A 13,777-nucleotide genomic window follows, 5' to 3' on the forward strand; every position below is an offset into this window, starting at 1 on the left:
TTTTTTCCACGATGATCTTGAGAAGCTTGTCCATTTGTGAGACCCGCTCTCTGCTCTCCGTGGTGCCATCCTCCAGGTCTGATATCCTGGTTTCAGCTTCTTTGAGCCTGTGGTCATGCTGGTCCAGCTTATGTACCACCGAATCCAGCCTCGCGTTCATGGTATCCATTTTCGTGTCTATGGACATCAGGCTGTTTTTCATACTGAGAAGTAGTGCCTTCCAGTCTTCGGCTTGGCCTTCCGTCACATCTGATTCTGTAAGGTCCGTGGCGCCGGGTTTAGATGGTTTGCGTGCTTCGAAGGGGATTTTAGATTGCTTTGTGTCAGTTCTGCCCATCACGCTCTCTCTATTGCACGTGTGCCCTCGCCACAGGAGTGTAAATGGTCTCTGACACTTGGGAAGCGAAGGGGTGCAGGCTCTGCAATTATATTCCAAGAGTGAACCACTGTTGCACTGCCCCGACACTCTGGTCTTGGCGTATATGGCATCAATTCCAAGCTGCTGCTCAATGATTTAATCTTTACACTGCACAATAAGTGTTCGTATTCTGAAGAAGCAGGGGGTGGAATAGGGAGGAGCCGCTCCCTTTCCTCACACGCTGTACCAATGCTCTGTCTGTTAGCAGTTAACGTGGACAGGTCCCCCTAGGCAGTATGAGCGGCTTCAATGCAATCCCCCACCGGAGGGGAAGGTAGTGAACAAGGGCGCCACCTTACTTCAAGGCCGTTCGGTTTGCTGCGCCACCTGCACTGGCTGGGATGAGGCCTACGCCGCCATTTTAAATATCAATTTGCGCGCGTATACAGGGCCTCAATTCTGACGCGCTTTAATTGCAGTGCGGCATCTGACCCACTGACAGCCGAATTCATAAAGGGCAGACCACGTTGACACTGTGGCCCGCGGCAGCCTCACCAGGTATTTGAAGGGAGGCAGGTGGTTCTGCCTTCCATCACCATCAGCGCCGCTCCGGAGACAATCCACTCCGCACACCTCCTCACCTCGGATATGCAGGTCCCAATCGGAGCAGTGCCGCCGGCAGTGCTGAGTATTTCAGCGGCTGCGGGGCACAGGCCCACGCCTCCGCCTCAGACTGGGCCCGCGCACCGTGCGGGCTCGTTTCTGCGCCGCAGGCCAACAACATCGGACTCCAGCACTGAGCTGCTCAGCCCCACATCAAAGCACCCACAGCTCTGTCACAGTTCGCGTCAAGGCTGATGGACCCCCAGGGATTCCAGCAGCAGTTCGGCTGAAGTAAGAGCCCAGTAGATGGTCTGTAGTAGATTTTATCGCCCGGCTGGCGAGAGCCTTACTGGTGTGCGGCCATCTTGATCGCGCGCCACCTAGTGCCCCCCCCGTTTCCAAAAATGTATTGTTATTTTCCCTTCCCCATTGACCGAAAACATTTTAATAACACTTCTCAATTCCCAATATGCCTCATCTCCTATCGCCTATTCACTGTCTCCAGACTCAAAATATCTTTCAGGCCCATATTTATTAGGGTTTTGCTTCACCCTTTGCTCCTTCCAAAGAGACGCAAGGTCGACGTAAAATCTAAATGAGCTTTATCAAGTCACGCAAGGCCACCTTGCGTTGCCCCATGTGGCTTGATAAATCTATAGCGATTTGCTCTGCCTTGAGTTGCTCACATCCACACATACATTTTGGCACATTCCCAGATTTACCAACACTGGTAAACCTGGGAATTCATCCGAGTTGTACGCCTCCCCACCAGAGGTGCAAAGAGGAGGAATATCTTTATATCTCTAAGCTGTTTCCTCTTTCTAAGTGTGCAAAGAGGAAAATGCCTCTGAGGATTGTTTATGTGTTGGAAGGTGCCCCTTCCTGCACAAAACAATCCTGCCTTCAACGCAGGCACCCTTGCATCAATGCCAATTTTCTGTTTGGAGTGCTACGTGGTTCTTATCAGCACTGGTATATAGAGGCGCAGAGTTTGCGAGGCAGATAGTGTGCGGGCACCCAATCACTGTCTCAGGAAGCATTAACAGTCTGCCTTACTTAGCTGCTTCTGGCACACTGAAACTGTGATTAGAGAAGCGGTATTTCCCGTGAGAATAACGTCCCCAACCTTGCACTCATGAGGTGAATTTCAATCAAGATTCTGCGATTGAAATTCACCTCATGAGTGGAAGGTTGGGGACGTTATTCTCACGGGAAATACCGCTTCTCTAATCAATACTCACCCTTGAGTTCAGAAGGGTTACCAACCCTGCACCACTCACCACGTTAAACCATGATCAAAATCAGTTATTGGGTATAACCTAGGAGTGCTCTATTCCACATTCCAATTGGACTAATTGAACACTGAAACTGTGCTCAGGTGGTTGCACACAATCATAGTGACCCACAGCTTGCATAGGCTATGCTGACAAGATTGACTTTGCTTGGCAGGAATTCCCATTGGATCATTCATTAGAACTGAAAGGGGACTTTTATGCCTCCAATATGGCAGACTTGAGGTTAGCGGTATAGTGTACAGAGGGACAGGAGGGTAACTAACTTGGCAGCATCTGCCTCATCTTCCCTGCTAGCTTAGAGAATACAAGTAACAGTGTCGCGAGGAGCAGGGTATGTCTGGCTCGAGGTAAGCGGAGTTACTCGCAAACAGTGTTTTGTTTATCAATCTTGCCTGTTGATCGATTCTGGTTTAAGCTGGTTTCTAATTTTCTTGCTCTGAATTGGACTTTATCAGACATTATGTGCCGAGATTTGGCTATGGCTGTAGATCTGAGGGGACTTAGTATAGATGGAAGAAATGTGTACTTAATGGAATCGTGGAGCCGTAAGAGAATTTGTAATGTAAATTGAGTCTACATATCACTGGTAACATGCAATAATGAATTGCGGTGATTTTTAGTTTTGTCAGACCAAGATGACCTATTGTTCACTGTGTGAGGTGATACCAGGCTTTGGTATTCACATGGCATTTAATTTTTTAACACACCAGCATGTGGGTAGGAAAGGTGGAATTTTTTTCATGGCTACTCTTTTATAGTTTTGAGGTGTCTGTGAATGTTGGGCCTTCTAGGTGGTAGCACTTGACACTCAAGGCACTACCTATATAAGTGGTGGTAGTGTGGAACAAGTTCTTGAATTCATAGGATGGTTTGGGTTTGTCTAAGATTCATTGGATACATACAGATCATATAACCTACAGCCCACATGAAAGTGGTGATTAACTTGAGAGTTATGGGGTATTGTGGTTTGGAGCATATTAGGGCACAGCGCTAGGACTCAGGGTTTTTCAATTTTTTGTTTCCTAAGTGTGCAGTTATGGTAGTCAGATAACTATGCCCTGAGGAGACCCTTTAAAAAATTATTGGTTGAAACATTGGCAAACTCTCCCAATTGGTTGCATTGACAATTAACAAGAAATGATTGTGAATTTGCTTGAATTTCCCTTACCTCATTCTGTTTTGGCAAAGTGATACAACCATTGGGAATTTTACAGTGTCTTATGTATTGGATGTTGTAAATACAATCACTATTTGAGCACTGCTTCGTCTGCACTATAATCAGTTATATCACATTGCACTGCATATGTACTAACATAATACATTCTTGCTGAAAATTAAGTTTTTCCTGAGCTGTGGTTCTCAATTTGTTTTTTTTTTCTGCCAAATGTAGTTGAAATGAAAATATGGAGTTCAGTAGATGATGGATTCATCCAACGCAGAGACGAGGTTTCTCTTTCTGAATGAGTCCCATATGACTTTGTGTTTGGATAATCTGTATCAACCCCTGTCCTGTGGACCTTTAGGGTTGTCCTTGTTTAGTATGTCTAGGACATTATGGGGATCTCCTTAGTAGGAGCAGTGAATAAAAAATGAACGGCTCTGACCGCTCATTTATTATTCCCTTACTGCAGTTCATTTTCTTGTGGGTGTCCCGGTCCTACCTGGGGCACCGATACATCCGTTTTTCATTGGAGGCTGCGGGAGGAGCCCTTGAGCCCCTGTATCCCCACCGGAGCCCTGCAGGCAGCCCTATTTAATAGGGCCAAGCAGGGGCCGATAATTTTTAATAAATATTTTTTGGGGGTACACCCGAGCCCACACGGGGCACCCCACAAGATTATTGCTGTTGGGAGCCGTTGGGCGAGCCCCAGGCCCCCATGTCACTGCTGGCTTCCTTCTCCTTTCATTTATTTTTATTTTTGAGTGGTGTGCCCTGATGCTCCCGGGGCACCCCACAGCAGGTGCTTCATTGGGGATGGCAAGGGGAGGCCCAGGGTCTCCACAGTCTCACCTGCTCCCATGTCTGCAGCCATACGTGTTGCAGCGAGAGCCGACATTGCTCCCACCCGAAGGAGCAGTTTTCTTTTGCTCCTGCTGGGTGGGAGCAATTTAATGTTATTCCCTGCCCTAGAGCTTGGGCAGGGAAAATGGTTTGTGCTCCCACCTGACAGGAGGGGCTTTGTGCCCCAACGGGTGGGAACACATTACACTTTCAAGGCCCGTGCTCTCAGGCAGGGAAAAAGGCAGTGCTTCGGGTGTTGGGGAACCTGGACAACATCTGGGATAGGGTCCCCAGGGCCCAAAAATGGCTCTGGGAGGAGGGCCGTGTAATCCCCTCCCCATTTTGCAAGTATTGGCTCTGGGGAATGGGGTCCTGTAGGACTTGGCCTTTTTGGCTAAAGTTCCCTAAAACATTTTCTTTCCCCCTAGACCGTTTTCCTGACATAGAGTTGCCAATTTAGATGCTTTGGGTACTTTGCCACTGCTGATCAGTGTCAAAGTACAAGTGTTGCCTGTGTAAAGTGTAATGGCAATTGGTTGGCCATTCTTGGTATGTTTGCCTTAATAGTAAAGTCCCTAGTGATGTGCATTGTGTGTGCCAGGGCTAGTAATGCAAAGGTGCGCGGAGAAGGGAACTCGGGCCTGCAGTGTAGGGCCTGCTCGCAGTTTGCTAAGTTAGCATGTTGTCCTGACAAGTGCAACCACTAGTCAGGCCTTACTTTCCCTTTTGCGTACACAGTGGGCACCCCTGTGGTAGGTCCCGGGTAACCCCTGGGCAGGGTGCAGTGTAAGTAAAAGGCAGGACATATACTGAGATGTGTGCTATGTCCTGACAGTGAAAAACACTCCATTTCGTTTTTCAATGGTGAAAGGCCATCCTGTCCATAGGACAGAATAGGGGAGTCTGGGTATTGTGTTTGTTAGCCTAGTTTCCCATAGGTTTAAAATGTAGAGGTGAAGTTTAGTATGTATGAACACACAGTGTCATGAAAATGGTTTTGTCACTGTGTGTTCAGAAACCACTCTTTTAGAAAGTGGCTGAGTTTTGTGCTTTAAGCATTTCTGTGTGCCTCTGCTGAATGTGGATTGACTGTCTGGATCTGAGAGGTGAGAGGAGCTGGGGGAGGTCTTGACCCAGGACGGGGTTCAGATGGCACCAGGCTGACCTGCATCTGGAGAGTAGGTGTAGGAGAAGCCCCGGGAGATGAAGAGGCCTGGGTTGCTGCTATAAAACAATTGACCCGTCTCCTGCTGAGTGATTAAGGATCCAGACCTCCAGTATCAAAGGGAGAAAGGTGACACTGGGAGGGAGACACCCAGAACTGATTTAGGCAGGGGTTGGGGACCCCTGATCACAAAGAACTTCAAAGACATTTAGGGGTATAACTATGAGAGCTGAGACCCCTGAACGTTGGAATAGAAATGGATTGAGACTGAAAAGGCTTGGACCTATTTCGTGGTCAAGAGGAACCTCTGCTAAGGAAGGAACAACTGAAGAGACTGCGGGGGAAGGACCAACCCTTGCATCCTGATCTGGGGCTGGTCTGCAGTTTGCTGTTCTTACCAAGGAAGAGGCTGTTGGGACTGTGCTTTGTGCGCTGGGTCCCCCTGCTTGAAGAAGACTTGCTTTGTGTCGTGTCTTGTTACCCCAAGGGCCCGAGGTGAGCTGGCTCCCTGTTTGGAAACGCAGGAACATAAAAGTTTCCGGAGAAGTTTCAAGCAATGCGGTGGGCGCGTGTTGTGGCAGCTTCAGACCCTCAGAAGGTGTGCCCTGTGATCTTGGACACACGTAGGAGAGCTGAGACTCGGACGTGCTGGGTGCGTGTCGTGGTGCATAGGAGGCATTGGTGAGGAGTGCCTGGTCAGCATGTGCATCGAAGGTGAAGCGAGTCTAGTACGCGCTGGGTGCGAGTCGTGGTGCACCGCAGGTGTTGGTGAAGAGTGCCTAGTCAGCGTGTGCATCGGAGGTGAAAGGAGTCTCGGACAAGCAGGGTGCGTGTCGTGGTGCAGAGGAGGCGATGGTGAGGAGCGCCTGTTCAACGTGTGTATCAGAAGTGGAGTGAGTCTCGGACGCGCAGGGAGCATGTCGTGGTGCACCAGAGGCGCTGGTGAAGAGTGCCTGGTCATCGAGTGCACAGGAGAAGTGAGACTCGAACACAGTGAGCGTGTCAGTGTGCGGCTGAAGGTGTCGGTGAAGAGCACCTGTATATCGGGGCACCGGAGTTGAAGTAAGTCTCAGTGAAGCAGTGAGCGTGCTTTGGTGCAACCTGGGACTGTGGAGGTGTTTGGCTGATCATTGTGTGCACCGGAAGAAAGTGAGTCTCTGCAGCGCGGTGTGCGTGTCTTGGTGCCAACTGAGACCGCAGGAAGGAGTGCCTGGTGAACGTGCACTCGGAGTCGACGTCCAGTCCTATCAGCGTTGTGTGTGTGGCTTCATGCCAGAGGAGACCCGGAGGGTGCTGTGGTGAACGTGCACCCGGAGTAACGTAATCTCAGGGGCGTGGGGTACGTCTGCCCTGCGGCCGCCTGAGACCTTCCTAACAGTCGCGGCCCGGAACGGAAGCCCCAGAGGTGCTGAGCTGCGAGGCCGAGCTGCTGAGGCCCATTGAGAAAGTTCTAAACGGAAGGCCCACTTCGCTGAAGGAGGAGAGGAGAGTGGGGTCGCGCCCCCAGGTAACGTGCGTGCTCGGCGGGACACTCTCTCGGCCTCTCATTCCTTCAGGCGACGTGAGCCTTTGCTTCGGCTCAGATTGGGGTACGTACTGCCCAAAGGAGTGGCCGTACTGGGGCCAGATTGAGAAGCTGTATTTTATGTCATCATTGATACGTGTGGGGGGCAACTGTTATCGAAGAGGCTGATTTTCGTAATGCCAATATTGCTGCTAACGAACTGCCGGACTGTCTTATGACGCCTGACATTATTTCTGCATAACAAAGTACACGATTGTAGCGCTACGCATTGCATTATTTCCCCCTTGCAAAGTACAGGATTGTAGTAGCCCGCATTGCATTATTTCTCCCTTGCAAAGTAGATGATTTTAGCTACGCATTTTATTATTCCTTAATTTCGAAGTACATGATTGTAGCGGTGCGCTTTGCATTATTTCTTCATTGCAAAGTACGTGATTGGGGCGGGACGCATTGCCTTATTCATTCATTGCGCAGTACATGATTGTAGTGGTATGCATTGCATTATTTCTCCCATTGCAAGGTACCGGGGTGTATCGTTAAGCATTGTATTATTTCTCCTTTGCCAAGCATAGGAATGTATCGCTACGCAGTGCACTATTGTTTGTCCATTGCAACGTGTGTGATTCTAGCATTACGACCAGCATAGTATTTGGAAAGCGGTGGTTGGGATTTGAACCTACCAGCCAGCCGGAACGAATATTACCCTTTATTATATGTTGGCTTTTGTATCGTGTGGTTAGATCGTATATCTTTTTATATAAAATGTATACTCGTTTTATATAACTCGTGTGGAGTTCATTTGTGTTGTCACCAGAGGGTTGCTGTGGGTATGATTGCACATATTGTACACTTGTGCCTTGGAGATAGGCCTGGCTGCTCATGCCAAGCTACTAAGGGGGTAAGCAGGGCTATCTCAAATGGTGTCCTTACCTGGCCTATCGTTGGGGGAGGAGTCCCATGTCTCGCATTTGGTGACAGTGGTGCGGGACGGGGACTCCGGCTTCCAACAGGTGCTCTAGGCCTTTTCAAGCTCATAGTAGGGGTGGCACCCAGCTCTCCTACCCTAAATTAAAATGCCAGCCCCGGAGGATGTGCCCCTGCAGCCAATTAGAGGTTCAGGTATGGGAGCCATGCGCCACCCTCCCCTAATGTTGTATGTCACCCCAGGGGATAGGGTACCTGTGCTTTTTAAGGTTTGGGGAGGGGGGCCTTTTTTTAAATGTCAGCCCTGGGTAGGAGGGCCACAGGCTCCCTCTCCTCTATATAATTAAATGTGTTGTCCTTCATGGGAGTGCTACTTTTGATAGCGCTTTGACCCACACATTTTATTTTTAATTATAACCAGATTTGCGGATCTTCTGCGAAGTTTTTTATAGGATCCGGGACTGAGGCCTGAGTCCTAAGATGGCTGCTATGGCATCCTTCTTGATGTGGTGACAGCTCTCTTAGTACTCAGAACTCAGTCCCTGATCCTACGAAAAACACAACTCGGCTTGAGATCTATTGGCTCTGAGGAAGCTCTGAGGCATGAAATATTCAAAGTTTGTGAGCTTAAATTGATCAAAAACTTCTGAATGGATTTTCACCAGATCACAAAAAGCACATTTTCTGGACAAAGATCTAGCGTTCTGGCAAATTTGGTGTATTTCAGTTCAGCAGTTTTTGCGGTATCGCTGTTCAATTTTCCTATGTAAAAATTAATGGGGAAAACATGTTTTGGAACCAACCCCTTTTTCTCTGCCCTGCTTGTCGGATCACCCTGAAACTTTCCAGGAAGGAGCCGATGTGGGTGAGACTTTTTTTACTGACAGTTTCGTGAAGATTCATCAAATGGAGCCAAAGTTATTAGGAAAACAAATAATGCTTTTCCCATGGAAACACAGACCTAACAATGTCTACCCAGTGACGGTCGCCACTGGGTTGTTATAGTTAGGTGTGCGTTTCCATAAAATTTCTTTTTGGTTTGCACCATTTGACGAATCTTCACAAAGCTGTCCAAAAAGATTCTCTTTTTTTTTTGTCTGGTTTCTTCATGGAAAGTTTCAGGGTGATCCATCAAGCAGGGACCGAGAAAAAGAGGGTCCCAAAATGTAAAATCCCCATACATTTTCCATAGACTTTTTTAGGCAGCACCAAATTTGGCAGAAAGCTAAATCTTAGTCCAGAAAGCATGACTTTTGTGATTTGCTGTTAATCTGTTGAGTAGTTTTTGAGAAATTAAGGACCAAAAATGTTTGTATATCTGGACGGTTGGGTTCAGGGACACTTGCGAGATTCCCTCAAACCCAATTTCAAAAAATTAGAGCATCCTGATTGACTTAGTGGACTTTTTTCCCTTGGGCCAATTTACCCCTACAGGAGTAGTCACCCGTGGGAGTGAGCGGTCTGATTGGCTGCCTGCAACTTGAGAGAAAATGGTGCAAGCAGACATCACTGGACTCAGGGAATAATTACCCTGTCCTGAGTTTGTTTACGTAAGGGGGCAGGGTAGAGATACCCTACCCCACTGGGGCCAAAATAAAAAAACTAAAAATGTGTGCCACGTATCTTTGTGACTCCCATGGGTTTGCGGCATATAAAAATAAAATAAAATGGCGGTCAAGAGACGCTGTGTATAATAAAGTGGAGGGGGCGCGTGGAGCCCCGCCCGAGCCTCATCGAGACTGAAATGTAAGAATAATGGAGGAGGCACGCGTCACCGTTCCCTGGACCATTCATAGCCCCAGTGGCCCCATCTCCCAGGGCCCGGCACTATATGAAAGGGGAGAGGGCACGCATCTCCCTTCCCTAAGCCTCACTGGGGACCCGGGGACCCCATATCCCTGGCCGATTAAAAATTAATGGGGAAGGGGGTGTACGGCCCCCTCTCTATCCCTTTAAAGGCCAATGGGACTCCACTCCCTGGGGCCTACATAGAATGATAGCGGAAGGAGCACATGGCCACCCCTCCCATATCCACTAAAGGCCCTGGTGCCCCCATCTCCCAAGGCCAGCTCTACTGCAAGTAAAACCAACTGCTCCTGTCTGGCAGGAGCAAGGATGGCTCCCGATGTACCCAAAGTGGGGTGTAGAAGGCACTAATCAAACCATTTTTATTGTACAGTTAATTAAAGCCTTAACAATAAAGTGCTTAAAAATTATTTAAGATCAATTTCTATTATAATCATGTAATACAAATGTCAATGTCGTTTTCATGATAATTTCCTAAAAAGGTAATACATGAAATCGGACCATGTTTTTTTAAAACCATTTTAAGTGAACTCCCACAACATAATTTAACCAACGCACAAAAAGATAGGGGCAGACATATCTAATTAGTGTAAGAAGACTAGAAAATTTCCTATGCAAATTACCAGTAAATTATAAAACCAACTGCTTCGTCAGTTTATATAGCCCGTATTTAAATAGGATCAGGATCAAACAAAGTGCATCCAGAAATAGTGCATGGTATGTTGACCTTACGTTAAATTGGTTAGCATCAACAAAGTGCATTATAGGAAAGTGCAAGTGCAGAGAGGATGTAAAGCATTAGTAGAAATCAACTTTTTACCAGCAAGTGTTCGAAATTTTGTATACCGGCAGTTCAAAATAGGGTCCGTAACTTTTAGACTTGCGATTACCGACTGCCCGCCTATAGGTCCGAATCCCACATTTATTAAAAAGGGATTTCAACAGGAGCCTCCTTTCTTGCAGTAAGGCTGGACATAGACAAGTAATGTCTGTGAGATTTTCTTATCCACAATTACACAGTCTGCAACATTCCTTTGCAATAGACCTTTTCCCTGACTTTACGTTAATTTCACCAGGGAGGAGGCCAAAGCGATAGCGCATAAAGTATTTTTAAATGTCTTGACCAGTTAGCCTGGACAAGTATCTTATACGCACTTAGAACTGCCCAGGTGTGCGACCTGGAGGATATAATTGCGGTGTCTTTAAGCACAGATGCTTCTTTCATTACGATGTTGAGCAACGTTTTAAAGGAGGCTGGTGATGGAGAGTTTTCCCATATTGAGTGAATCCCTAGATCTTTAATGGCCATGATAACGCTGGATTCTTATCGTATCTTACCATCTCTTACCACCCTAAAGAATCCTCGGGCGACTGGATCTTTTTATCTGCTGTGAAGTGTAAAGGGGAGAGAGCCAACTCATTCAGATAATATCAATAACCAATCAATTCCGACGCTGAAGAATCACTACCTCCGAGTTAAGTTTAGGGGATTTATTACAAAGCCAAAAATAAATGAACATACAAGCACCTCATGACGAAGTTAAGAAAGTACATGGGCACTAATACAAAGTTTAGTCTACGCAACAACCTAATTCGATGAAGCATAAAAAGGATAAGGAACTCTAAAAATATCAAACAAAAGATAACTGCTCCAATCTCTAAATCAGTCTTCATGGATACCTACAAATAAATTGGTTAGTCTGTCCCTACTCTATCACTAAGGTGACATCCCTACTTAGCATATCCCAAACAAAATCAAGAAAAGGTGTCAGCGCGTGAAGACTTCCTAAGACGTACACTCACATTGAAAGGGTCAGAAGCCAAAACTACTGCTTCATCTCTAAGTCTCCTTCCTCAGTATCAATCTCTTCCTTCTACCCTCTAATGGCTCTCTGCTCCATCTACCCTCATCTGACACTCCTCCCTCGGGGCACCATCCCTAATACAAAATGCACAACGTGGAGGACACGCCTCTGCAACACCTCCTCTGGCTAGGCACCTCTTGTAGGTAAATTTTCACTAAACATGTACTCCGTCCAACAACGGTTGATACGTCCTTGAGTCCCAGGCTCCCTCAGCGCAGAAAGTAGCATCCTCCAATTATCAGCATTCCTGGAGACTCTTGTAACAATTCTCCTTCATACCTAACTCCTAAAACAAAAAAGTTAGTCTTAGCTAACGAGGACGGTGTCCTTGCACCTGCAACAGAAGCATGTGAACAGAAAATCTTTTCCTACACATGAAATTCGCTGACTACCTCCAATTGAGAGTTTTCCCAAGGAAAGTATACTTCGGCCTGCACAATTCAGCTTACATAAGAAATGCGAGTAGGCCTTTCATAGCAAAACACGGGCATTCATTTAGGCCTTTACACATTGATCATTACACACTAATAAACGTTGCATCTGTAAGCACTATATTTCATTACATTCAATATATAAGTAATCATTCCTACACGTGCAAGTCTGATGCATTACATTACCTTACACATGAGCAATTCATTAAGCATTTGCAATGAACAACAAAGTTATATAATCACATTTAAATGCCACTTTACTTTCTCGGGTGGCATGGATTTATTTTCTACCATGACAATCACATTTTTCATTATTACTTATACAATTCTAATGATCAGTTTAGTACCACACTTGATTACATACGGATGCAGGCTACCCACGATTATGATGCACCCCTACAATTTTCAAAACATCATGACGCTCTATCACCCAGGTCAAAGTAACGGTGAGCAGGGTCAATTTCATTTCTTTGTAATTCCTGCCAAAGCACTTGGCACAGTGGCCTTCCTGAGGAGAACCTTATTCTTTTCCATGTTTAACATTGGCCCCTTTCCTCGCTATTAGCTTATTTAATAGGCGGACCTCCAGCCTTATTTGGGCCGGGGAAGCATTTGGAGGAAGGTGAAAAAGCAATCTGAATATTTTAGAAGAGATGTTGTGTTTATGGTTGCCCCATCTCTGCCACAAAGGGCTTTGCTTCCATGAGAGACACTCGGGATGAGGTTTGCAGCTATTATTTTCAGCAGGGGTAGAAAGCTTGGTCCAGCAGGGCTCTTTGCAAAGTGCGAAAGGCAAGAATAAAAGTGCTGCCTCTCCTCATCAAGCCTTTCCCATCCTGCTGAAAAGAGCCTTTAACGTAAAAAAGAACTCCTAAATATCTATCGGTTCTTGCCTTCTCCAGTTGTTCACCATGCAGGAACCATTTGTAACATTTCTTAATCCTGCTGATTAAATCCATAATCTTAGTTTTCTTCAGATTTATTGTCATAACGTTGGTTCATGAATATAAGAATAACTTATCAAAAAAGTTAATGTAAACAGATTTTTTTGTGGCTGAGTAGGATAACGTCATCCGCATATAACAGATTTGAAATGAGCATGGTATGTATTTTGGGAGTGTGCAAATTTACTGCATTGAGAGTGGAACATAAATTGGCAAAAAAAAATGGTTCAACAAATATGGCGCCAAGACACCGCCTTGCTTTAGGCCCTGAGAAGTTGTTATTTTTCTCAACAAAATGGAGCTATCTCCAATTCTCACCCTTGCCTAGGTGTCTGTGTACAGAAGCTGTATGGCTTGTAGAAGGTGAGCCGGAATACCCCTTTATCTTAACTTTTGCCAGAGAAGATTACGTTGCACACAATCAAATCAATGTGGCAGAGATAGAGCGGTTGCTTTTTTTGCTTGAGCTTGTCCAGAATATTGGTTGATGTGCTGGGCCCTTGAGTGAACCCTGTTTGATTTGGGGGCACAATGTGTTTGTCATCAGCCCACCGCAGCAAACTACCAAAGTGTTTGCCTTAGTGTCCATACGGGTGATCAAACGATAATTGTGTGGTTGGTGACGATCACCACTCTTGAAAATTGGATTAATTATGGAGCCCTTCCAAGAGTCTGGAATGATTTGTTGCAAGACACTCCTAAAGACTGTTGTCAATGTGGCAGCCCAGAAAAGTGGATATGATTTAAACAGTGCTTGTGGTAGGCCATTCGGTTCTGAGGCCCCATACTCCCTGCCCCTTGGATTAATGTTGCATGTTTGTTGTTCCAAAAAGGCATCTGGAATGACTTCCGGGCTGTG

Source organism: Triturus cristatus, chromosome 8 (genome assembly GCF_964204655.1).
Source record: "Triturus cristatus chromosome 8, aTriCri1.1, whole genome shotgun sequence".
In the NCBI taxonomy this organism is placed as follows: Eukaryota; Metazoa; Chordata; class Amphibia; order Caudata; family Salamandridae; genus Triturus; species Triturus cristatus.